Raw genomic sequence first — 27086 nt, forward strand, 5'->3', positions numbered from 1 at the left:
ATTCTCGCAGGAGGGCTGTATAGATATGGCAGTAGATATTGTTAAAGAAGTGTTGCTGTGGAGTGTTCTCTGGCCTTGCCAGAAGGTGTTGTTGGTGTTATAGATGTAGCCTTGGCAACAGAAGGCAGTGGTGAAAGATGCTATCTCAGATGCTCAGAGTGCTTTATACTGGGGAGTAAACGATAGATTAGCCAGGACAATTATTTTACTGCCGATATTTGACCATTTGGAGATTATCACCATGGCAGATAACTGTCGATTAGCACATTCAGATTGCCTATTTCTTGTTGAATGTTTTTTGTTTGTTTGTTTTATATGAGAGTAAGAATTGTGTAAAATAAAGGTTACTTAAATTTCAGTAGTTTTGTGTATGTCTCACATTATTGAATTGTATTTTATATATACATATGTTATATGCAATGTTTCTCCCAAACATTAATAAATAAATGTGATTGCAAATAACTGCTTACACCTCCAAGTGCAAACATGCTGCTCTCAACAGCTGTACTTAACATTTCATATGCTGTCAATCATGTACTAGGGATGTGCACAAGTAGTCAACTAATCGAGTAATCGTTTAATCGCACCAGGTAGTCGACTATTAAAAACACTACTTGAGGTTGCCTGGGTAGCTCAGCGAGTACTGATGCTGACTACCACCCATGGAGTCGCGAGTTCGAATCCAGGGCCTGCTGAGTGACTCCATCCAGGTATCCTAAGCAACCAAATTGGCCCAGTTGCTAGAGAGGGTAGAGACACATGGGGTAACCTCCTTGTGGTCGCAATAATGTGGTTCTTGCTCTCGGTTGGGCACGTGGTGAGTTGTGCATGGTTGCCGTGGAGAATAGCTTGAAGCCTCCACACGTGCTAAAATGCGTGGGTTGATGGTCTCAGACGTGGAGGCAACTGAGATTCGTCCTCCGCCACCCAAATTGAGGCAAGTCACTACACCACCATGAGGACTTGGAGTGCTTGTGGAATTAGGCATTCCAAATTGGGTAGAAAAGGTGAGAGAAAAAACACTACTCGAATATTGCAAATTGATTTGCCTTTGCACATTTGCCTGGTGTGGGCATTGCTGAATTATATGGCTCTGAGTATTGAGTCCATGGCGGGGCACTCTGGATGTGTGTCATCAAGCAAAGCCTGCCTATAAAGCCTACCTACCTACTCTATTGGTATAGAAAACTGTAAAGCCGTACGAGAAACTTGGAAGCTTAGCAGACCAGTATGCGTGTATAAAATATCTTAACACGGGCAGAATTTCACTTTCACCGCTTGTTTTTCTAAATAATAACATGTAAAAGGATACAAATTTGGTAATCTTTATGTAGAGTTTATCAGAGGTTATATATGTGTATTATCCTAATGCCATCAGTTTAGTCTCTATTTAAGCTCTGGGTGAGTGCAAATGTTATTTTTAAATCTTTAAAAAACATTTTTTATTAATGCATATTGTTAATTTTATTTTTGTCCCCAAAAGAAAAACACAGTTTGTTGAAATAAGAGCATTTAGAAACTGTTCTTGGTAACGTTTGAATATAAATTTCACTTATGTGTCATACTTGATACTTTTAACTGAGATTTGAATTGATGTATTATTGGAAGTTTTTTGTGGGTTAGAGCACACAACTACAAAATTACTCAAAAATGCCCAGCCCTATCATCACCATTTTAAACATTGCCTGTTGCAAAGTCCCGCCCATTTGAAAGCTCAACCAATCATCTTTTAAAGAAGCCGGGCTTTCAGACGGGACAGTTATCTGAAAAGATCCACTGCAAATAGTGCTCATGAAGCTCCCATAGACGTGCAGAGAAGCACGGCATCCGGCCGGATCCAAAATTACGTGTTTAGAGACATTTGAATGGTACAGGTATTTACCATAGACACAGGCCTAGCGTCCGATGGCTTTGGACATATTCATGTAGAAAAAGTGGATGGCATTACTTAAACGTACAGAGCGATAGAGATGTGTGATATTTAACACTTTTATTTGCTTAAATATTGAAATGCACATTTCAATATAAATTTGTAATTTATATAGATTATTTGTACACATGCTCAACTCGTCATTGCCGCAATTTGCATGAAATTATAGGGGAAGCTGTGATACAAATATATACTGTAGATATATTGCCAATATATCAGTCATTGATCACCATTGGCCATTAGAAAATTATACCCACACCAAGGTAGTTGTATCAAAGATGAAATTAGATAGTTTGTGTCAAGACCAAAAATTGTATACTTTCAATACTACTGTACATAAGCCTTTTTTCTGCAATGGTTTTTAAAAGTCTAAAGCAGGGTTCCCACACATCCTGGAAAACCTTGAATTTTCAATGCAGTCTTTCAGTAATGGAAAAGTCATGGGAAATTAGGAAAATACCTAAATGTCCTGGAAAATAATTGTTCATCCTGGAAAATTATTAAGAGTAATGAAACTGTTTGACTGTGTTACTAACTTGTAACATGTACAAAAACACGGTAACGATCTGAACTCGGGATATTGCTGTTTTTTCAACTACAGAAAATACAAAAAACTAAGTTGTAAACATTAGACCAAGGTTGATGGTCAGAATGCTCAACACATGTTAAAATGTTTATTTTTTTGAATGAATTCACAATCTGTGGTGGTAGCGTGGTGATGCAGCCTTTAAACCTCAGGATGTGAATACATTATCAATAATAAATTAACTTTCCGAGTCCACTTGTAGGGCACTTTGATTTCCGCGATGTGGAATAAAAGGGACAGAATCACTAAATCTAGTCATAAAAATGGATTGGCTATACAATACGGAATGTCTCAGGATTGGACATGTTTGGAATGAAAAAGAATGTTTAAATTAGGAATGTGCCAGGGTGGTCTACTAGTCCTTCAACAACCGACTAGTTGATTAGTAGGATCGAATTCTAACATTTCTATTTTTAGTGATAGTGGTTTTAATGGCTGAGACAATTCTCAAATTAATTGAGACATCACTTCTTAGAGTGAGTTTTGCGTGATGATAGCTTGTTGTACTTAACAGTGTGCCTAACAGAACCTAATTATACTTTCATTGGTTCCTTAACACCAAATAGTTGACTAGTCCTACAGACAACCCACTGACTAGTCGATTATGAAAACTGGTAGTTTTGCACATCCCTAGTTTGAATGACCAAATAATAATTGCGTTATGTCCTAGTGTGATAATTAAACTGCAAAAGGCTGCGTTTTAATGAAATATGTAATCTGCATGTGCTGCATGCTTCAAAATGAATGTGTAATAAGTTCAGAAAAATAATCACAATATACGTCAAGACCTCGTCTGTGTTTTTGCTTAAATATTATACCCATTGGGCACATAAAATGTCCTGGAAAATTGTGCTTTGAAAATAGTGGGAACCCTGTAAAGTTATAGCCACCATTCAAATAGGTCCATTTACTTCAGGGGAATTATACATTCTGTACACATTGCTCTATATAATTGAGTTTTGGCTGAATGCTAGGAATAGTGTATTGCTTTTGTATGTCACACAGGTGGTTTATAGTCATTTAATCTCTCTCAGTGCACTTACTGTTGTGTGCATAATAATTGTGGAATGGCACACTAATTTCTGAAATTTGCATTCTAACTTTCTGCCTGCAGTGCGAGTGGTGTTATCGTGGCGCTCCCGCACATGCCGCGCTGCTAAATGAATTCTCCATGAGAATTGTTCTCATCTGTTTCTCATCTCCTTTTGATTTAACCTAATGGCTTTCCAGGAAATGAAGTTATGCAGTCATTTAGTGACAATGCAAAGTATGTAGAGCGTTTTGTAGCCTGTACACAAGAGGAGCAGCAGAGTGATGCCAAGATGCATCTCTCTACGCTTTTGTGTAGCAGAGAGAGGAAGAAGCGATTTGTCCCAGTGCTCGGCTTCACTCTACGTATCTTACTGCATGTTATTTATTTATTTATTTGCTTTTTAATTAGTCCTTAAGGCTGAGCTAGGAGCAGTACGTTGTGCAGTGGCTCCCTGGTGTGTAGCGGCAGAGGCAGGTGTGTGTGTGTGTGTGTGTGTGTGTGTGTGTGTGTGTGTGTGTGTGTGTGTTTGGGTGTTTGGGGCATCTAAGGGCCCCTCCTCTGGCTGCCACTCTGATTGTGACCAGGTGCTGCTCAGGTGCATGAGCAGTAGAGTGGCGGCACAGCACAGCAGGGCCGCAGGTGCAGCCGAGAGTGCATGCGCTCTCTCTCTCTCTCTCTCTCTCTCTCTCGCTCTCTCTCGCTCTCTTTCGCTCTCTATTTCTCTCCACCTCCTCCCTATATACAGTTGAAGTCAGAAGTTTACAAACAGCTTAGCCAAATACATTTAAACTCAAACAATTTCTGACATTTAATCATAGAAAACATTCCCTGTTTAAGTCAGTTAGGATCACTACTTTATTTCTTTATTACTTTATATTCGAAGTCACGACTTCAAATCCAGGGCATGCTGAGTGATTCTAGCCAGGTCTCCTGAGCAACCAAATTGGCCCGGTTGCTAGGGAGGGTAGAGTCCCATGGGGTAACCTCCTCGTGGTTGCGATTTAGTGGTTCTCGCGCTCGCTCTGTGCGTGGGACGCAGAGAGTAGCATGAGTCTCCACATGCTGTGAGTCTCCGCGGTGTCATGCACAATGAGCCACCTGATAAGATGCGCTGACTGAAGCGGAGGAAACTGAGACTTGTCCTCCGCCACCAGCATTGAGGTGAGTAACCACGCCACCACGAGGACTTACAAAATAGTGGTAATTGGGTATTCCAAATTGGGAGAAAAGGGGATAATAAATGTCAGAATAATAGTAGAGAGAATGATTTATTTCTGCTTTTATTTCTTTCATCACATTCCCAGTGGGTCAGAAGTTTACATACACTGTGTCAGTATTTGGTAGTATTGCCTTTAAATTGTTTAACTTGGGTCAAACATTTTGGATAGCCTTCCACAAGCTTCTCACAATAAGTTGCTGGAATTTTGCCAATACCTTAACTTTAATGTCCTTAAGCCATTTTGCCATTTTGGAGTATGCTTGGGGTCATTGTCCATTTGAAAGACCCATTTGTGACCGAGCTTTAACTTCCTGGCTGATGTCTTGAAATTCTACTTCAATATATCCACATAATTTTCTTTCCTCATGTTGCCATCCATTTTGTGATGTGCACCAGTCCCTGCTGCAGCAAAGCACCCCAACAACATGATGCTGCCACCCCCATGCTTCACGGTTGGGTGGTTAAAAATTAGTTTTAATGACCCCAACCTAAGTGCATGTAAACTTCTGACTTCAACTGTATAAACCTCCATTTTATCTTCCTCCTGCCTGTCAATCATTCCCTTCTCTCTTTTCTCACTAGTGCACTATTCTCAAGCATATCTCTCTTCCACCTATTGCTCTTCCACTATCTTTTCTTCTATTACGTCACTAGGATATTATAATAAGATAACGTGAATTTGGGTAATGGACAAAAATAGATCGGTATTTGCGTTAACGTTATCACCAAGACTGGGTATTAATACAGATTTCCAGATTTGATTAAATTCCGATTCACAAGAATTTGATTCACATTTTGATTCTATGTCGATTCATATGGGTATATTTCAGTTATAATTAGATTTTTGCTCAAATATGAAAGAAATTCTTTAATTTTACATGGGACTTGCTAACTAGACCCATTATGAAAATATTCATTTGACAAATTATATTTTTTATATATTAGATTTTGTCATTTTGGTCACACAAAATATGAACAAATCCAGCAATTCCATCAATAAATATATTGTATTGCATTTATTATATTTTGTTACATGTTTATTGTTTAATGCATAATTTATGCTATTTTAATTTATGCTACATTTTGTGGAACACATGCTAAAAATAGGTACTTTCTCTTTAATAGTTCTGTAAATGGGCGCATATAAAGGAGAGAGGACTCGAATGGCGTCTTAATCTCATCCGTGCTATTCGTGATTAGCATTAAAAAGTTTTCTAAGCTTGGAACCTTCAAATGAATTATTTCAATGTCAGATTCAGTCTCTATTTAGGAAGTCTAAGCACTGGTTAAGTGTCTGAATACTGTATGTGACAGTCAGAACTCTAACAGCTCACACCGGAGTGTTTAAGATGCTGGAAGCAATGTCTGCTGGCACAGGCTCAGAAGAGACATCTGTAGTGGTGTGGGAGTCTGGTGGAACTAGTGTGAAGTGTAGTGGATGTAGCTGGTCATTATGCAGAGCTCCAGGGTCTGTTACTGTGCTCAACCAAGCGTTAAGAAACCAAGACAGCCTGAAAGGCCACAAATCCCTCTCCTCTTTCAATTCTTCTACCACCGTCGCCCCTCCTCTCTTCCTTTCATCCGTGCATCTATCAATCCACCCATCATTTGCCCTTGTGCTGGCTTCCCCATGTCCAGGCCCCTTGCGTGAAGAGGGTGAGGCAAGCAGGCAGGCAGGCCAGCTGCAGAGATCAGCTGGGGCCTGGTGTGCTCATGTCTGCAGGGCTGCCCGTAGAGGGCCAGGAAAGCTCAGAGCAGTGCGAGGGAGGGCCAGCAGAGCTGATAGAGCCCTGCTGATAGAGAAGTCCGGCAAGCATGCTATCACAGGCCACTGGGATCAACCGAAATTACCTCTTGAGCTAATCTGTCTACAATGCATCTGTGACGACGTCTATAGAGTTATGTTATCAAATACACAAGAGGGAAATGATGTTGTAAAAATCACAACTGCAAAAACTATTCATACAAAACTGAAGGCTTGGGCTAGAAACGTACTATACGCAAGTATGCAAACGCAGACCAAAATGTGCCTGCCCACTTTTTCAGACGTTTCTTTAGACATTAATTTTTTTAAAGAGATTTCATGATTGATTAGAAGTATAGAAACAACACAACCTTAGTCTCATAGAATGAACGTTACTATAACTACATTTTTGCAAACTGAGTTTTAAGTGCCTCGTTCTATGTTTTGCCACAGGTTGCTGGTGAAATGAAGAGTAGAGGCACTGCAACACTTTCACACAAATCACAAGTTCAACGGCTGATTATGGCTTTATAAACACATATTTTTCCCTCTTTCACTCATGCATCACTATGTTATGATATCGAAACATTTTACTGGAATGCATCATTTGAAAAGAACACATTTTTGCGGTTGTATTACAGATCCGCCTATATTTATATACTTATTCCGATGTGATTAATTTCCACAGTAGCTCACCTCATAGAATGTTGATCTGAACTCATAAGACAGCGGTTTTAAGCCCAGTCAAGAACGCATGTTGACAGGTGAAATGGAAGTGTCATGGAAGTGACACATAGATGTGCTTTTCTTGTCACATTTGCTTTGAAAATAGGTTTAGGCATTGGTTTAGGGTAAGGCTGTCTGTTTGTAAAATTTTCATTTGCTTTTAGAACACTATTGTTTAGATTAGGCTAAAGTTTTAGGTTAGCAAAGTACATTTGATCAATTAAAACCATCTAAAATTCAACTTTAAAACCTTGTCTGATTATGACACAATTTTACTCGCTTTTGGGAAACTGCAGCAAAACGTGTAATACAGCACACGGTTTTGGTTTGCAAAAATGTGTTCATGGTCACATAATTTTCATGAGATCAGACTGAAACAACACATTTTAAGATTATTGCAAAACATACAGATAGACGAGTATATAAGTAGTTATATACACTGCCTGGTCAAAAAAGACCAGGCATCATAAAAAATCGACAGTAGAACTCACGGCTATTTTTAATAGTGAAAGAGCATTTCCACACGAACAATGTGATGTGAATTTACAGGATTGAGATTAAACCGCTGTGTGGCGTAGGTTTTCTTTGTGTGTAGTGCTTGTGTAGGGTATGTTTGTAGCCTAAGAAACTGTTCTAATTTCTTCAAACTATTGTGCCCACTACTTCAGCTCATCGCATGTCTGATGTTCAAAAATCTCAGTAATGCTGAATGGCACATGAGAAAGTTCACCTATATTCTGCTTCTACAGATGGGGATTTGGAATGCCCAATTCCCAATGTGCTCCAAGTCCTCGTGGTGGCGTAGTGGCTCGCCTCAATCCAGGTGGTGGAGGATGAATCTCTGTTGCCTCCATGTCTGAGACCGTCATTCCGCACATCTTATCACGTGGCTTGTTGAGTGAGTTACCGCAGAGGCATAGCAAGTGTGGAGGCTTCACGCTATTCTCCACGGCATCCACGCACAACTTGCCATGCTCCCCACAGAGAGTGAACCACATTATAGTGACCAAGAGGTGGATACCCCATGTGACTCTACCCTCCCTAGCAACCGGACCAATTGGTTGCTTAGGAGACCTGCCTGGAGTCACTCAGCATGCCCTGGATTCGAACTTGTGACTCCAGGGGTGGTAGTCCCCCGTCCCCCTCAACCCTGTTTTACACTTAATGTTCGCCGTAATCTCTTTCTTTCTGTCCACTGTTTGTGTATCCTTCTTTTCTCCTCCTCTCCCCTCAGTTCTGTCTCTTGGTCCCTTGGTAGTGATTGTTTAATGAAAATGCATGGTTAAAGGCCAATGATTCATCAGGAAGGAATTCTGCCAGTTAAACATGCAGTTTGGGTCCATAGCAACATGCTGCTGTCTATGATTTTACCAGACTTCTGTCTCTCTGCTCCTCTATCTATATTTTTATGTCTTTCTCTCTTTTAATGTCAGTATTTTATTGCCATGAATGTTTTACGTACAATATTGCCAAACCATCAATACAAATAACAAAAACGGTGAGAGAAATGTTTTTTTCACTATTCTAACAATAAATTAGTTACATTGAACATGGATTGGATCGGTTGAACACATGAGAGAGCCAAAATGAAAGATAAATAGACGATAAAAAGAAAAAAGAAAAAAACTAAATATGATTGCATGATGATTGATATAAAAAAAGTTATTTTGTATTAAACAAATTTGCTGTTTAAAGCAACATATCTCACTCTTTATATATATATGCACTGTATATGATAGAACATTACATATTCATACTATACATATGTTGGGCAATTCCATGGAAATGTCAACCGTATCATAGAAAAATAAAAAGTTTTAACCAAAGGAACAAAACCCCCTTTTTAAATTAATTATTGTAGTGGTATAATGTAAAATGGATAATGCCATCCCGACCGTTAGAGGGTGCCGCTTGCACACGCAACACTGAATGAAGTAATCGTGCAAGGCCATATTGTGATTTCAATCTTAATCCAATCAATCATGCAGCATTAATGGATATCATACCGATGTTTCAGAAGTCAAAGTCTGCTGGTTTCAAAGTATTTTTAATAGTTTCCCTGAACATGTAGTATATAGGTAAGTGCTGCCCTTTCAGAACTGTCACGTTCATTTATGGCAGTTTTTCCTCATTAATATATTACATGTTCTTAGGAGTGCCAACTCTTCTACATATTGTGCCTATTATTATTTCTGGATTGTACGTTTTTACAATGTGTGTTACTAATTCATTATAAATCAACTATCGTTTTTCATATCAGAGTTTTCATTCTTATAACCGATATGCAGATAGTTTTCATTTGGTCAATAATTGGCTGATAAATATCAGCAGCTGATACATCAGTGCATCTCTAGATAAATCACAGCCATGGAATAAATTGTCCTTGAACGATTTTGTTATCTCTGCAGCAGTATTTTAGCATGCATTTTTTAGAGGCACTTTGCCCAGTCTTTCACGCTTGGCATGCAGTGTAGAGCGATGTTGCAGCATGTGTTCTTCTGAAAGCTGATGTCTAATGGGCTGTGTGAAGTGTAATTACTGAAAGACCTGTAGAAATGAGAGGGGGCTCATGGGATGGAGAGTGGGGCTTCTGGCTCCAACCTGTGTGTAGCCGAGCTCCTGCTGTGCCCCACAGGTGCTGCACTTACATATGCACACACACATTAACGTACACACACACCTGGCCTAGGGTCTCAGGTGGTGAGCGTGCAGTCAGTCTAGAAATAACCCCCCCCCCCGTTCCCCACATCTAATCCCAAGAAGAGAGATTAATTCACCTAATGAGAGATTCTCATGGATGCATTCAATGCAGCAGTGCTCCAGCATTATCTAGTGCATGGGATCCAAGGATATAGCATTGTTTGTGATGGAAAACTAACCAAACCTTCAGATTTTAAACCTCACAGAAACAATCACACACATTAATGCACGTATACTATAGTTCATTGCATTGTTGTCTTTTATACAAATACTCTTAAGTTTTACAACATCAGCATTTGTCTTTTAAATGCTAAAAGAGACTGATAAAGACAAACCAATTTATTGGTAAATTTTAATAATCTAACCATTTTTCACAAGTTTGAAATTATTAGCAACAGCCATTTGGCTGGTTAAGGACGTGTGTCAGTTCCCAAATCTGTGGATAATGATAATTTTCTACTTTAAAATAATTTTGATAGAATTTAGTTTGAAATACAATGTAAAAATAATGTTCATTTAATTTCATAATTTCTTTGTTATTATATCTCAGTTGCTAACATTAAACTACGTACACTGATAGTTCCAGTCTTGGATGTTGATTGGTTCATATATCATTCCAGCCATGCAAAAATACACAATACAGCAATAGCCTGGACATGGAACATCGGTTCACCATATCACTGGACAGCACCCATAGCAGATGGTTATTTTTTTGGCGTGTTGTGCCTAACAATTTCCTTTAGCTCTGACACTGATCAGTACATTTTAAGGCTGATACCAATGACCGATATTTTAACACCGTGATCATACGATACCAATCGCAGGTTTTATTTGTGTCCTTTGCCACACTTTTGCAATTTATATGCTGCAGTTATGTTAATGTGGTACACTGTAAAATTACATTAAATTTACAATAATTGTGAAGTGAAAGTGATTAACTAGCATTAACAAATTGTTCGACTAATACTATTAGTTAAAAATGAACCGAAAGCTAAATTAAAGAAACAACAGAATGGTAATTAGATGGGTCTTCCTCACAGTCTGAATTAAGCATGCGCTGAGGGACCATTTCGCCCATAAAGATGACATGTTCAAAAGCAAATTGAAAAATATTCACATCTGTCATGTGAGGCTGTTTTGTTTCAGCCAATATAGAGCTTTGTCATGCCTGTTTGGTCACTTGTTTGATTCATGGCTTATCGTTTAACAGGTTAATCGGTTAAAAGAATTTGCCAAAATTTGCATCCCTAGTTGCCACTATCAAAGATTATTTTTTCATACTGGCATCCAGTAAATACCATGATAGCATCATGCACAGCAGTGATACGTTCAAATATAAGAAAGATACTGTATATCCATTACTAGCTCCAAAACAATCCATAGAGAAATCATTAGTATATATTTGTTTACAGTCATCACTAATTGCAAATCACTAATTATCAAGTTATTGCGACAAACATATTTATCTGATTTAAATCGGGGTTCTCACAGTATAGCACTGGGGATGAGTGATCAATGAAAGATTGAGAGCACACGTGTTGGAAGGAGTTAAACTAAGAGTGCGCATGATCTCTCAAACTGTCTCGATCGCTCCACACACCGTCTGTCGCAACTAATGTTACATCTTTTATTCTTAGATTGGTATTCAATTAGTTTTTGCATCCGTTTGCAGGATTTTTATCACTAACTGAGTAAGAATTACTGCCTTATTGACTCTTGAAAATGGGCACCTTGCAATTCATATGCATGTATTTCATACATATTTTTTTTAAAACAAACCGGCATATTCAACTGAAACTGAAAGTGGCCGCAATGTCATGGCTCGAGGGCTGAGCAAGTGCTCTTTCATTAGAGTAGCAGTGTATGTTTGATTTCGTGCATGATGCAGTTGATAAAAGATTGGACCATAATCTAGGCATGATCGGCCGATCGCAATCACAGATTTAAGATGAAGATCTGCTGATTTAGATCAGTGGACGATCCATTGGTGCAACCCTACTATATGCACAATTACTGCGTTCCAATTGGCATAAATGATGCCGCCTCAGGGCATTTAGAAGGAAGAACAATAATGCTGTAGGATCGTTCCAAACAAAATAAAACTAAAAATTTTAGTTTTAAACGACTTATATCTTTGAGCCCCACACATTTCAGCCATTTGAAATTCTTGTAGGTAAAGTCTTAAATGGAGCATAGGGATGATCTTCTTAATGGATCACACCCAACATATCATGGCTACTGGTGCCTTATTGCTTAGTTGCTTCATAATTTATGCATGTTTATATATCATAATTACGGTGGTTGTATCACTGTACACACCAAATCATGGAAGTTACAGTTAATGAAAAACCCATATCGACCCAACAACATCAAGTTTTATAATTGTATGTGCACATGACCATTCAAATTCCATTTAACTCGCTGTATTTATAAATATCACTGTGGGTTGGTGCTGTCTAGACCCCCAACATGCATTCACACATACAGAGTTTATTCTTTTCACACACTTCCCTCTCTGTGACACGCCATTTCTCTGACAAAACCATGAAGAGTGTTGCTAAACCCTTCTCCAGAATCAAAAGAGAAATGTTTTAATACTGACAACTCTTTCATAACTCCTGACATATGCCCACTCCCTGACTATGTTTTTCTGTCTGGTTTCTCTAAACCACTTGAATGTGTTCTTGAAAAGGATTTCTCTGTGTGTGCGTGAGTGTGAGTTTGAGAGTATGCCGGCTGCCTTGCCCGAGTGGGATCAACCCCCTCACCCTGCATTCATCCTTCTCCATCTTTCCAGTGAGGCCCCATTGTTTAACAGTTGCATGGCATCTGATACCAGCCGGCTCCAGTGCCTTTGATGTGGCTCAGATGATGCGATATCAATCCTGGGACATAAAAGAATGCCCCGCCCTCCCATTTTTCCACCGCATTCTCAATGCACGCCATTGGCTTCAGCCATGAGTGACTGTCTCACGCACATGTAAACCAGGCTGCCAGTCTGCGTGGGTTAGCTCGAGGGGAGTCATCGACCAACATAGCAAGATCTGTGGTGGATGCGTTATTAGATAGCTCATCACACTCCTCCGCTGAGGGGCAAGAGCGAGAGAGAGAGAGAGAGAGAGAGATAGAGATAGGGATGTGTGATTATGAAGTCATCAGCCATGAACCAGTGGAGTAGGGGAGAGGCGTGGGTCCTGAGGGGGCCATTGATTGGTGACCATGTGTTTGTGGCCGATAGACTGTGAAATGGTGTGTTGCTGCACGGCTGTGGCGCACCTGCGTCCCACCAAGGTGATTGATTGGTTTGGTCATGTGGAATGTTCCCATCTGGTCTGCAGTAATGCATTTCTTTCTCTCTCTTTCTTTCTTTCTTTCTTTCTTTTTTTCTCTTCATATCAGTGGGTAGCGGGCACTGGCTGGAGTGGGTGGTTAAGTTAGGAACCGCAAAGGTCAAAAGAAAACATTTTTCCCTGTTTTTTCTCCCCGGCAACAACAGAAAATCATATTGTTCAGAACAGGGCATCCCCATTGCCTTACTCTGGTGGAGGTGTTTAGGGCAAATCCAGCTGTTGTATTTGTTGACAGCTCCACACACAGGTCCCACTATCCCATCTGGAGATTCAGGAGATCCTGCAAACATGTGGGATTCTCAATGGGTTGTTCTCTACAAGAAGGAAAAGCATCAAGGCAAGGACATTACTACTTGGGTTGTGAACCCTAAAGCCCTGTGTATACTTCCAGTTTGATGTGAACGCTCAGCGTCTGTGTACCGTCGAACGCGAGCCTGTCAAAGTATACTTCATATACCTGTTCGTGCATTTAGACCCATAAAGATGTCTTTATACTCATTCAGACTTGAATTATACAAATTCAGGTATCTTTAGACCACCTCACACATACACTCTTGACTTGCACATCCACCATTGTTTTTTAACCTTCATCTCCTGATGACACCATTCACCAAAAAATAAAAGTAACTTTCTGCCTAATATTTCCTTTTGTGTTCCACAGAAGTCATACAGGTTTTTAACCACGCAAAGGTGTAAATGTTGACAGAATTTTCATTTTTCTCTCCTAGACAGAAATTAGATTAAATGGAGTACAAATGGACACTTTTGCTTAAGCATCCTGCTTCTCAGATTGTTCTCTTGAGAAATAAATCTTTGTAGGCTTGCACAGGTCGCCTCTAGATGAATGTTTCCCAACTGTGTTCCTGGAGTCCTCACAACACTACACAGTTTGTATGTGTCACTAATCTAACACACCTGATTCAACTCATCGATTGATTAGTAGAGCGCTTCAATGCCTGAAATTGGTGTCAGATAAAGGAGACATCCGAAATCTCTTGTGTTGCGGGTCCTCCTGGTGCATGGTTGAGAAACACTGCTCTGGTGTTTTAGGTGTCAAATGTGAACATTTCTCATCCAAATTTTATAGAGACCACATTGTCTGAGCAGTGCTATCTAGGTTGTGGGTAAAAATCTCGATTTTCTGATATATCGCGATCTTCATTTGAACGATCTCAATATCGATTATTAAATCCCAAGATTGATCTTTTACTCTATGCACAACCCTCTTCCACAATGAGAGGAAATCACTTGCATTTCATGCTATGAAACTAAAATGTATATTTCCATTCTCTACAGTCAGTTGTTAATCAAAAGCAAAAAATAAAATAAATACAATTTGAATTATGCACAGCAGAGGTGAGATAAAGCACTTCGAATCCTCTCTCGTTAACATGCGCTCGTATACAGACACTCCTTACAGAAATGCTGGTGTTGCCACGTGTTCAACAAATCAATGTAATTACTTGTAAATAGTACAAATGATTCAATTAAACAATAAACATGTAACAAAAAATAGTATATGAAATATCATATTTATTGATTGAATACATGGATTTGTTTATTTGTAAAAAAAAAATTGATAAAAATCTAAAAATATAATTAGTAATATGAAGATTTTCAAAATGTGCATAGTTATAAGGCTCCTATATAATAAACAGCATTATCTGGGGGAGAATTTCTTTCATATTTAAGCAAAAGGGACATTATAACTAAAATATACCCACATGAATTGAGATCGAATCGAGAGCTTGTAAATAGTAATCGAAGCGAACCGGGAAATCTGTATCAATACCCAGCCCTAGTGCTATCCATGTTAATTTTATAGCTCCATACTCTTACTGTTTGTAAACAATTGTCTGATTTCTATCTTTATATCTACTTAGAAATATAGGTGAAACATCTGAGACAAAGTTGATGCCTACTTGAAACATAACTCTCTCCTGAGCTCTAAAAGAGCCATTTCTGATCAATAAAATAGCTTTATAAGATTTTGTTCTTAGATATAAGTGAAATCAAGAACTGGCATGTGATGAGAAACAGTCTTGATGGCTCAATTTATGAAGACTTCCTTATTCTTCACTCCTATAATCGTCTTCAAAATAAATTGTAATCTTCTGATTCATCCTTAATCCTGTTCCCTCTCTCTCTCTCTCCCTCCCTTTTTTTAATTGATCTATTCATTCCAATCTAATGACTAATTAAATATCAGGGTACATCAGCAGAGGCATTCATCATCGTAGAACGTAATAATCAATGACATTTCAACAAAGAAAAAAATAAATATGCAAATAAGAGCTCATTAACATTTGCATTAGCTGTTTGAATAATGCCACTGCTGACAAGGCTGTAATTAACAGAAATTGATGCTGACCTCAGGGGTAGTGCGTGTTGCAGAGCCTGTGGGAGATTGTGCCCCTCTGTGCCCTCCGACTGTTTTGGGTGGGATCAATGCAAGGGATGGTCTGGAGAGGGTGGAAACCCTTGGATCCAGGCCAGATCCAATCCTTGACCTTGGTGACTTTTCTTTTTCTGTCAAGCAGAACATTTGTTGACATCAAAAGCTTCAGAAACCAGATAGAGATACACAAACACACCAAGGCAAGGAAACAAAAAAATCAATTTAAAAAGCCACAGAGCGATTGAGTGAGTGGGTGTGTTGCTTTGTTTGGCATTGTGAGGTCTGCGAGTGCTCGGTATGTTTGTGTGTTTGCTTGTGCATGTGTGGGCATTAAGTATTCACAACTCAGCATTGAAAGCTCAAAGTTCTTGCAGACACAAACTTTAGACAGCTGTGGATTTGAGTGGACTGGAGTGTCTTTTTCTTTACCTCACCCTCCCTTTTGCTGGCCTCCAAGTTTAGCTTCACCCCCCCACTCACCCTCTGTCTCTCTCTCTCTTTTCCTGCCTGCTTTCCTGTTTTTGTCAGGAATTTTAAGAGAAAAAATGCAGCAAACACAATAAAGCTGTTTATGTCAGTTTTTGGACAGCCCAGTGTGCTGATTATAACAACTTGAAGGAATTTCCTTTATTGCGCATTAGCCTTGCCATATGGCTCAGCATGGAACATTAACTTGACAGGGATAATTAATTACACCGGGGTTCCAGAACTTAGAACATGGAATTCTGTGGGGAACACTGACGGGGCACCTTAAAGGTGAAGTGTGTAATTTGTGTGTAATGGCACAAAACAAACGATTGTTTTCAAACAATCTTTGCCAACACCCCTTAGGCTACATCCTTTTTTGCGGATACATTAAAAAAACATCTCCGTCTTCCCTGTCCACACTACAACGCGAAGACATTGTTTTCAAATGTATCCACTTAGGCCTTGTCCACAATAGTTTTCGTTTGAAAACGCATCTTTTTCTCTCCGTTTTGGCCTTCCGTCCACACTGAGACAGCGTTTTTCTCAGTGAAAACTGAGCTTTTTTAAAACGTTTCGCGTTGTAGGGTGGACTGTGAAAATGGATATATATATCAAAATGATGATGTATTTGTTGTCATGTGATGCAGTCATGTGATCTATCCAACCAAAGCAATCAAGATGGCGGCCCGTGTTATAGTGCCACTGTTGTACATGATACTCACTTTGATAGCGTTGTTAAAAAATAAATGTTACTTTGTACAACCATCCCATTGCATTCGTCAAACGCAAAGGGAAGTTTACTCAGAATTCGTGTCCGGCGACGGAACACAAGGACAGTTGCGTTTCAGACCGTACATGCAACTGGGATTTTCCGCATGCGCAGTGACACGATTTAAGCGTTTTCATACGTTTCAGTGTGGACAAGCAACTTTTGGAAAACGCTTCAATACGTTAGTGTGGACGGAGTGCACAAGACGCAGTTTTCAAATGTATCCGGATTAATGTAGACGTAGCCTTAGGAGCATTTTCGAAAAGTCGTCTCAGTGTGGACAGAAGGCCAAAATGTAGAGAAAAGAAAAAAAACGTATTCGTGTGGACGTGGACTCATCATGCCCTTTCACACTCTCTGATACCCTATGAACAAATAGGCCATACTAAATAAACTGTGCTAAACATTTAACGTTGTATTAACAAAACCACTATAACATATACACACTGGACATAATGCGTGGCAGATTAATGGGGTCGTCCGATAACATCGCCAGATTGAAGGGCAGCTGGGTGTGGGGAGATGAGGAACATGAGGAAGGATGAGGAAGGATGATTCTTCTGGTAACTAGTAAGCATAACGACAGCGGCGTTTCAAACCATTTTTGCACCTTAGGTGAGATCGCTGTTTTTGACGTGGGGGAGGTGGCGATGGATTAATGACTTGCTCAGCGTTCTCGTTATTGCCGCTCCCTGTTGCTATAGTTATGTCATTATTGGTGGTGGTGTGTGTGTGTGTGTGTCCTCCACCTTGTAAATGCAACACCAATTTTCACTCTGGTTGTTCTCTGTCTTTTAGCAAGTCTTTGAATTTTGGATTTAACATCTGTAGATGAAGCTAAATTTATTTAATGTCTGCCATCATAATCCCCTGGCTGAACAGCAAGTTCAAGTAGCCACGCCCCAAATTCACACTATAGGTTGAGCTAGAAAGTGATGTGTGGACCACTCAAAATGGGGAGGCTCAGGGTTTATATCTTTGGGGGAGGTAAACCCATGAATGGCTTACTTATAGCTGTCAATGAAAAATAAACTGGGATAGTTTAAACATATTTTGACACCAGAAAAGTTACATACTTTATCTTTAAGGAACCGTTCACACGGAACATGTTTTTCAATTGTTTTCCAATGTAAACATTTTTGACCAGTGCGCCTCATTGCTGATTTTTTTTTAGCGTCTTGCGCAGGAACGCCTTGCTTTTTTGACAGCGTGTCAAGTTAAAAAGAACAGTTAAAAACTTAGGACACTTGTGTCTTGTGTCCTGATCTGTTGGTGATGCTGTGTCTAGCTTTTTGTAAACTTGATGTGAACAACTCCTAAAAGTTCTGGACGAAGAAAGGGGGCATGAAAGGTCCATTTGCATTTAGTGCCTTTGTCATGCATATACATATGCTGGTTTGTTTACAGGGGATTGGAAAGCTCTGCGTGAAAAAAACAAAAAACAGAGAGGCTCTCGGAATGTACTAGAAAGAGAGAGAGGGGGGAAGGGTGGAGAGAAATAGAGAGAGAGACTGTGAAGTGTGTCTACTAATTGGCTGTTTTTGTGGCTGCGCTTTTGAATTGATCCCTTGAGATGTTTAGGTAACTACCTATCTGTGTATCAAAACAAGAGCTCTTGTCCTGCCTGGTAGAGCTGTGATCAATAGGGAACCACCCCTGGAGCCTCTCTCCACATTTTAATTGTTCGCTGCCTCTGAATGTAATCTCAGTATTTAATATTGCCAGGCTATTTAAACGTCTCTGATTTGACCCCGTGGCCCTCGTTTGTGTTGGCACTTCTCAAAGTTTTCATTTACATACTGCAGTGACTGTTAAACAAATCTCTAGGCTGTTTTATTCAAAGTGAGGTGACACTGTGTTAAACATACTGGTTCACAGGGTTCTTTCAACAGCTCTGAAACTGTGAATTAATATTTGGTACAAAATAAGGAGATATTAGGCAGAATGTTAGCCTTAGTCATCATCAGTGTTGGGCATAATCTGATTCCAAAGTCATAAATTACTGTAATCTAATTACTTTTTAGTCAAAATTAGTGTGACAGATTACGTCAAATTCATTTAATCAGATTACAGTTACTGACTTTCAGTTTGGATAATTACTTGTAAGTACATTACTTGAGTTACACATATTTGCAAAACAATATTGTTTGTGTAAAAAAAACAAAACGAAGTGTTTTTGAAAGTAATGTAAAAATAAAGTAATTAGTAATTTGATTACTTTTGCAATGAAATAATCAGTAAAGCTTTCCCGATAGTGGATTTTTATGATACTAATAACTAAGATGGTGGGAATTAATTGGCCGTTAGTTTTTACATTAGATTAATAGAATGTAAATCATGTTCTTTTTCTTTTCTTACTATTGCGGGCACAGAAAATGAGTCAAAAATTTATAAAATCACAGATATGGTTTATTTTTATAACCAGATAAAATTAAGATTTGATGCATAATGTATAAACAAGCTCAAAGAAAACACATGGGACTCTTATTTTGAAAATCCGAAATGATGAAAAAACTATCAGCAACTTTCGGCATAGATTTTGCCGATTACCGATAGTTTCAAAATTAACTGTCGACACAGGTAAAACCGATATATATCGGTCTGCTTCTAGTAATCAGTAAAGTAATATGATTACAATTTTGAGAAGTAATTATCAACATTTTGTGGATTACTTTTTGAGTAACTTACCTAACACTGGTCACTATTCTCTTATGCTGTGAAAAAAATATGCTTTTTTGAAAGTGGATGATAAATGATGACTGAATTTTAATTTTTTGGTAGACATCCTTTTAACAAAAAAGTCATACATCTTCTATTGAAATGAATATCAATTAGCCCATTAGACATACCTACCTAAACTATATAACTTCCTGTTTTCTACATTTCCATGTAGAGCAGTGTTGCCACTGTCACAAAGCTACTGAATATGTGTTACATAGTTGCCTGCTACATGTACTCTGCCTACAGGTGTGTGTGTATGTGTGTGTACACTGATGTCAGGCACGCTCCACACGGACACACATCAACACCTGGCGTCTCCTTGGTGTCTCTTGCAGTTCCTTACGGGGAAATTGATTAATTCATTTTCGCTTCCATCCATCACTCCTCCAGTACAGCCCCTGTTTTTCCCTTGAGAGACAGTGCAAAAAACACTGTTGCTGACAAGCTTTGCTGAGCGACGCTGCAGAAGACTGCTTTATTTTCTCTCGTTCCACTCAGTGCAAATCCAGCAAGGGTGATATGAAGACTGTTCTTAAAGCTCTACTGTGATAACATGGGTCTGTGTTAAGAGATACTTAACAGATGCCATCCTCATAGAAGATAATAAGAGCCATTATTTTTTACCCTGTCTATATTGTTTTCCTTTGTCTTGTTTATCTCAACAGATCTGAGTATTAGTTTGAACATCTTTGCTTATAAAGACACTTTTGACAGGTTGTGAGTCACAATTTTCTCGGAATCATCAATCAGCCATTTTCACACTTGGTTCGATTGCTTGAAGACAGCACTGTGTTACTGAATTATTTGTCCCTTTACCACCAAAACTCTTCACACTCACAGAATGGCACTTGGATTTATTTTTGAATAACTTTTCCATAGAAAATACAGAGTATTGTGCAAAAGTCTTAAGCCCAGTGCACACTGTACGATTTTGGCCATGATTCTGCCGTCTGACACAAATTTTGTTTAGTGTGACATGCTCACCAATGGCCATTTAATAGCCTTTGCGATGAGATTTAGCCTCTGATGAAGTTCCCCAATTCACTGTTTTCAGAGAAGCCCCACTGAGCTCCTTGGAAAGAAACCTGCTCTGCATCTGCACCATGGCATCATTTGTGCCCAGTTATCACTCTACTTGAGTTTTTTTCCAATGTTTTTTCTTCTTTTAATTGTATATAAAAAGTTAAATAAATAAATACGCAGAAAATTCTTGGAGAAAAATTTAACACTTCAGCAATATGAAAGCATTATTCCCCAAATAATTTTTTTTTTTTATGTTTATCAAGCAACTTTATTTTAATTACTATTTTACTTTTAATACATTTACTTTTAAGCATCTGTAAACTTCTAGTTAAGATTTACACCACTCCAATTTTATAAATAAATTAAATAAAAATGAACAATTTATATTATTAAGTATTTATGGGACATTTTAATCCAAACCAGCAGATACAATTCGATGTAAAAATAGAAATCTATGTCATGTTTGTGCATTATCCATAGGAAATTTGCAAGTGCAATATATTATTAGCCTACATGAATTTTCTAAATTTTGCGTGGCTCATAGGTTACTAATCTAAAAGAGGAGAAAGACATACTGCAACTTTTTTTTTTTCGGGCCACAAGTCTTCATTTTTCCATAATGAGTCTTTGCTTGTGGTTGCTAATTATTACTGTAGGCTACCATTCTCATATAGGGCCTACCATACCATTCATTCTCAACATCTGTAATTTTCTGTATTTGTGATCAGGATGAGTTATTAAAGGCCTATTTGACATGTGATGGAGTGGTATTGGAGCAGCTCCTCTGGGCACCACTCATGTGTATCATACAGTGTTCCATGGCGATCTCAATGCATTCACATCGTCCAGTCTGACGAGTAACAATCTTAAAGGGCTGTAAAAATCCTACAGAGTATAGAGGCCTTTAGGCACATAAGATGTTTCACAAAATAATTTGTGAAATTATTGACAATTCATCTTTAGGTTGTCAATTGGGAAATATAAATGTTAGACTCCCAAACATTACTTTTGCAAATAGAATAGAAGAACAGGGAGCCCTGCAACAGCTGTCATGACCCCCACAGAGCCCCCCAGCTGAACATCGTGTCCGTCTGGGATTACATGAAGAGACAGAAGCAATCGAGATAGAATAGCTGTGGCAAATTATCCAAGAAGCTTGGACATCCTATTCCAGAAGTTGCGTTCCCACAGTCACTTCTGGGGCTTCATTCATCTGGGGATTGAGGCAGGGTCAATGTCAAAGGTGGAGTTTCGTTAAGTCAGGTCATTGGTTTCAGCATCAAGATACTAATTTTCCAATCTTTCAAATATAGTTACCAGCTTACCTCAACAGATCAACAGAAAATAATCAGTACTGTCAGCAGACAAAATCAGGGCTCTTCTGAATATTTGGGTTGATGAAAAGGTGTATATTGTCGCTGAACATGCCAAGTTGTCTTTCCAGCGCACAATGGTACAGAAAACAAAAATCTGTGTTCACAGTAATCCATATTAAATTTCGAGGATTAGCTAGTATCCAGAGATCTCAGCTTGAGTTTCCCTTTTGCTTGTGAAATAGGCAGGGTGTGTGATGTTGGCACCAGGCTGGCGTATTAATGGCGGACTTTAGGGCAACGCTGCTGGGCTATTTGCACGATGGTGGCAATGCAGATCGATTTTAGTCTCGCAGCTCGAGGTCTGAGGCTATTGGCCCCGGTTGGCCAGTTGATAGCCCTGGCACTGACCCGATAGTAGAAAAGTGGCTAATGTTGTCTGGCTTGACAGGCTGCTCAAACATGTAAAATGTATATAGCATCACAGAGCCACAGTTTTACACTTTTAGAAGCCTTACTTCAGTTAAGTAACTTACTTTAGTTACTATAGTTGACTGCAGTAAGCTAAAATAATGGAAATAATTTTAACATTGAAAAAAAGGACACACATCAGAGTTAATCTTCAGTGATTCTATAGTTTTCCTGAAGGACTTGACATACCATTATCTCATCAAATTGTGTAAGCTCATCAGTTTACTTCTGTTGTGCCCGTTTTTTGTAAACATTCTGTATTCCTCCATGTTCCCCAATCACCTGTTTGATAGATTGTGTGAATAGAATGCTCATTAGCTGTGAGCCAACAGGGGCATTGATATCCTATAGCATGATGACTAACCTCCACACACCTCTGCTCCTGTGCTTCCCTGTGTGGTAGTGTTTGCTCCGTCCCCCGTGTCCGCACCACCCCTTCCCTTAAAGTCCAGTGAGGCTGGAACATTCATCACCCGTAGTCAGATCCTGCTTCTATAATGTATGATGTGTCGTGGTGCAGGGGTAGGCTAGCAGAGAGGGGAGGCCAGGAGAAGCGAGGCGAGTATCGATCAGACCCCCTCCAACCCCCCTTCCCCCATCAGTCATTGCTTCAGCAGTAGTGAAGAGGGAGGAGAGTCAGATGAGATAGGAGGTGAGAAGGAGGAGGGCTGTAGAGGACGTAGCTAATCGTCAACCTCTACGCCCACTTCAAGTTCATTTCTGGAGATATTTCCCCCAGTTCCCCTTCTCTCACACATGTATTTCTTGTCACTTCCTCTCACGTTCACAGACTCACTCTCTTTTATGCTGTTTTTCCTCCTCTCACCTGCTGTCTCACAAGTTCTACTTCACTTCTTAACCTTTGAACCTCACTCTTTCTCTTTTTTCTCAATTAAATTTCTCTTTCAATGTACTGTTTTGGCATGGTTGTTTTGCATACTATATGCACATTTACATGCACATTCTTACACTTATTATCCTTATTAAGCCAACATCATGCAAGGTCATGTAAACACCTTAAATGCTGTTCTTTTATCAGGATAGACTAGACTAGAAAGTTGCCAGCAGTACAACCATAAAGAATAGAATAGGCCAGCGCTACTCAACATGTGGCCCACAAGCGATCTTTTGCATCCCAAGTTATGATATCATCATCAGAAATATATTTAGGCAGTGGTGGCTCAGTGGTTGAGGCCCAGGGTTACTGACCAGAAGGTCGGGGGTTCAAGCCCCAGCACCACCAAGATGCCACTGTTGGGCCCTTGAGCAAGGTTCCAGGTTGCTCCGGGGGGATTGTCCCTGTAATAAGTCCACTGTAAGTCGCTTTGGATAAAAGCATCTGCCAAATGCATAAATATAAATGTAAAAGTACATTTATCAACAGCCTGTCAAATCTGTATGAATTGTGTCCATTTTCATGAGGATTTACACTTGTTTTCTACATTGCTGAATCACGTTAGAGAGGGAATTCTGCAAGAGGATGTTACAAATAAAATAAAAAACCAAATAACAAAATAATATCTGAGCATGGCTGATGTTATGAGAGTGGCGGTTGGTCTGCGTGCGCATTCCTACACAGTGAATGTGCACCAAAGCGCGATCTGTCAATCAAACACGTGCACTCACAATCTCACTTGAGAATGGTGCAAATCTGTCCAATCTCTTCAGAAATATGTAAACGTCATGACAAGAGTATTTACAGGAAAAAATTAAAACTTTTCCTGCAGTGACGGCGTCGAGACGCCTTCATGCACATGCTTTTTAATCATCTACTTTGGCGCAAAATGCGAGCGTACAAATCTTCATGACTTGTCACTGAAGGATTTTTGGTGCTAATTTTGGATATATCGCTTTTGTTTTTTTAAAGACATTTCTGGTACTCTGCCAGGCCAAAAAAAATAGTTGCATACTCTAATATTGATTACAGCTTGATTCCAGCACACATTCGTCGTGGCAGTGTTTTGACAAACTTACGCAATGTCACAACGTTTATTTTAGTTGCATTCATTTTTGGCCAAGATCTTGTATTGATGACGAGAGAGTCAAACCATTTCGTAGTCTTCTCCAGCACATCCCAAATACTTTCAATGGGGATAAGTTTAGGACTCTGCTGTGGCCAATTCAAATGATTCCTCATGCTCCCTGAACCACTCTTTCACAATTTGAGCCCAATGAATCGTGGCATTTTCGTTCTGGAATATGCCGGTGCAGTCTGGGAAGAAAAAGTACATTGATGGGATAACCTGGTCATTCAGGTTGTCAGCTGACTTCATTTTATTGCTTCATAACATTGCTGATCCTAGACCTGACCAATTGAAGCAACAATTGTTAACAATTTATAGTCAAAAAAGGACTTAAATATCGATATGTTTCTCAACCACACATCTATCACGTTGCTTCTGAAGACATTGATTAAACCACTGGAGTTGTATGGATTACTTTTATGCTGCCTTTATGTCCTTTTTGGAGCTTCACAGTTCTGGTCACCATTCACTTGCATTGAATGGATCAACAGAGATGAGATATTCTTCTAAAAATCTTTATTTTTGTTCAGCAGAAGAAATAAATGTATATGCCTCTGGGATGGCATGAGGGTGAGTAAATGATGAGAACATTTAGTAGTTTGGGTGAACTATTCCTTTAAGAGTTTCCATATTTGTTAGGATACTGCCTTAGAAGGCAGCTGTCTATGTAGGCAATAGTAAGTGAGGCAGCTCACTAGGTATTGGAACAGATCCTCTTCTCCAAGAGTCTCTTGGCTCAGGGAATAGAAGAGAGGTGCGTGCGTGCGTGCGTGCGTGCGTGCGTGCGTGCGTGTGTGTGTGTGTGTTTGAGGGTGGGTGCAGCAGCCTCGCAGCTGAGCTAGCTGGCACTTCTTCCTCAAGCATCAGCGACGCAGCCTGCTTGGCACAAATATCGCCAGTAACACTTAAACAAATTGCTAAAGCAGTAGAAGAGCTGTCTTACATTAGTCAATTTTAACATTCCGAGTGCCTTTTTTCTCCCCTTCTTTTTGCCTTTCTGCACCTTTTGCATGCAGCTCAATCATATTCCATCACACTCTCTGTTTCTCGCGCTCTTTCATTGAATATCAGGCCCCCATGGGTCATCTCTTCCTCCACAGCTCTCAGAGTCATTCTTAATTATTCTATTCCTCTCATTCAGTTAATTTCTTCCCACACTTTTCTGTCAGCATTTCCATCCTTATCAGTTTATTTTAACCCCGCCCCCCTCACCCCCTTAATTATTTTGTTTTTTGTTTTTTATATAGTGATATATGTGGGCGACTTGAAGATGCCATTGTAACAACATTAAAAGCTCATTGACATCTATGTCATAATTTATGACTCTAACTGTATATACGTAGGTGTATGTGTACAGTCAGGTCAATAGCTGCATCTCTTTGTTTGGCTGCATTATTGCTGTTAGTGCTGGTTGGCCATGCATGCTGGCACACTAGACAGTTAAACGCATGTTTGCTGTTCAGATCCTTTGGTACGCCTCCTTAGTGACTGGGGTTATGCCACTGATCACATTAAGGTCCCTCGATGTGTTACAACGCATGGCTGGGTTATGCTGCAGAAGAGCATGCCAAACCATGCGAAGAGCTGCTCGCTGCATCGGAGAACCAGAACGAGGGAGGATGTTTTTCATGAGTACTGCTTCGAGATCTGCCAGGATCTAAAACAACAAAAACAACACGATCTTATAAATTATTCAGCACGGACAGAGAGTGTGTGACAAAACACATGCTGTAAATTAATATTTCAATGCTGGACACGAGAGCATCTGTGGAGAAAAGTCTGTACGTGCGTGTGTTGTTTATGTGTGTATGCCACAAACCCAGATACATAAGCCTATTTGAGTTACAGCCCAGGAAGTTATGATGGGAGAAAGTCTCTGAAAGACAGATGTTTTATTCTTTTGTTGTGACTAATGGGGAGGGAACACAGTTTACCCACAACTGTACTTGCTCTTCCTTTTCTGCAAAGCAAACCCTGAAATGTTATGTCATGTCATTTTAGATCAGCTTACACCACAAGGGAAGCAGCGTTTTCAGTTAAACCACTGTACCTGATTACCGCAGGGTCTCAGGAGGCTACCCCAGCACTGAAACTCACCCTCGCAAACACGTGGCCTCGTACACCTGAGCGCGGCAGAAACGAACCCAATGGGGTTCTTCCTCCACTCGGCTTGCACGACGGGCTGAAGGTGTTGCGTGAATATTTTCACCATACAAGTTTATGTAACAAAAATATTTACCTTTTCCCTGGAGTAAACAGAATTTAGCTTCAGTGCTGTGTTTGTTCTAATGTTTGAAAGTCTGACATGTATAATATATGATGTTTTAGAGTTGTTCATCATTTTCTGTCTCCAGTTTTTTTGCAGAGAGGTTGAAACTGCTGAGTTTAGATATTGTGAAGTGCATGATTCATATAGCTGTGCGCTGTGCATTTTTTTCACCCGTTGTAAGCTCGCTGGCTGTTTCTCCGAGAAAAAAGGAAAAGAGATGGATAAGTGCCACTGACTGAGACCTGACTGAACCTCTAGTTTATTGTCAAAGATGCCTTCTCTGATAAAAATCTAGAGAAATTATACAGCGTAATAAATCACATCTTATTGATGAAATATACC

The 27086-nt window shown here is 39.5% G+C and overlaps 1 protein-coding gene across 2 annotated transcripts in view; it reads left to right on the forward strand.

Annotated features, from left to right (window-relative positions):
- The window catches only part of LOC127656308 (transcription factor 12-like), a 149227-nt gene that overhangs the window by 51346 nt on the left and 70795 nt on the right, over nt 1–27086 (forward strand). The gene's annotated exons all lie outside the window — the stretch shown is intronic.

This window comes from Xyrauchen texanus, chromosome 2, assembly GCF_025860055.1.
Source record: "Xyrauchen texanus isolate HMW12.3.18 chromosome 2, RBS_HiC_50CHRs, whole genome shotgun sequence".
In the NCBI taxonomy this organism is placed as follows: Eukaryota; Metazoa; Chordata; class Actinopteri; order Cypriniformes; family Catostomidae; genus Xyrauchen; species Xyrauchen texanus.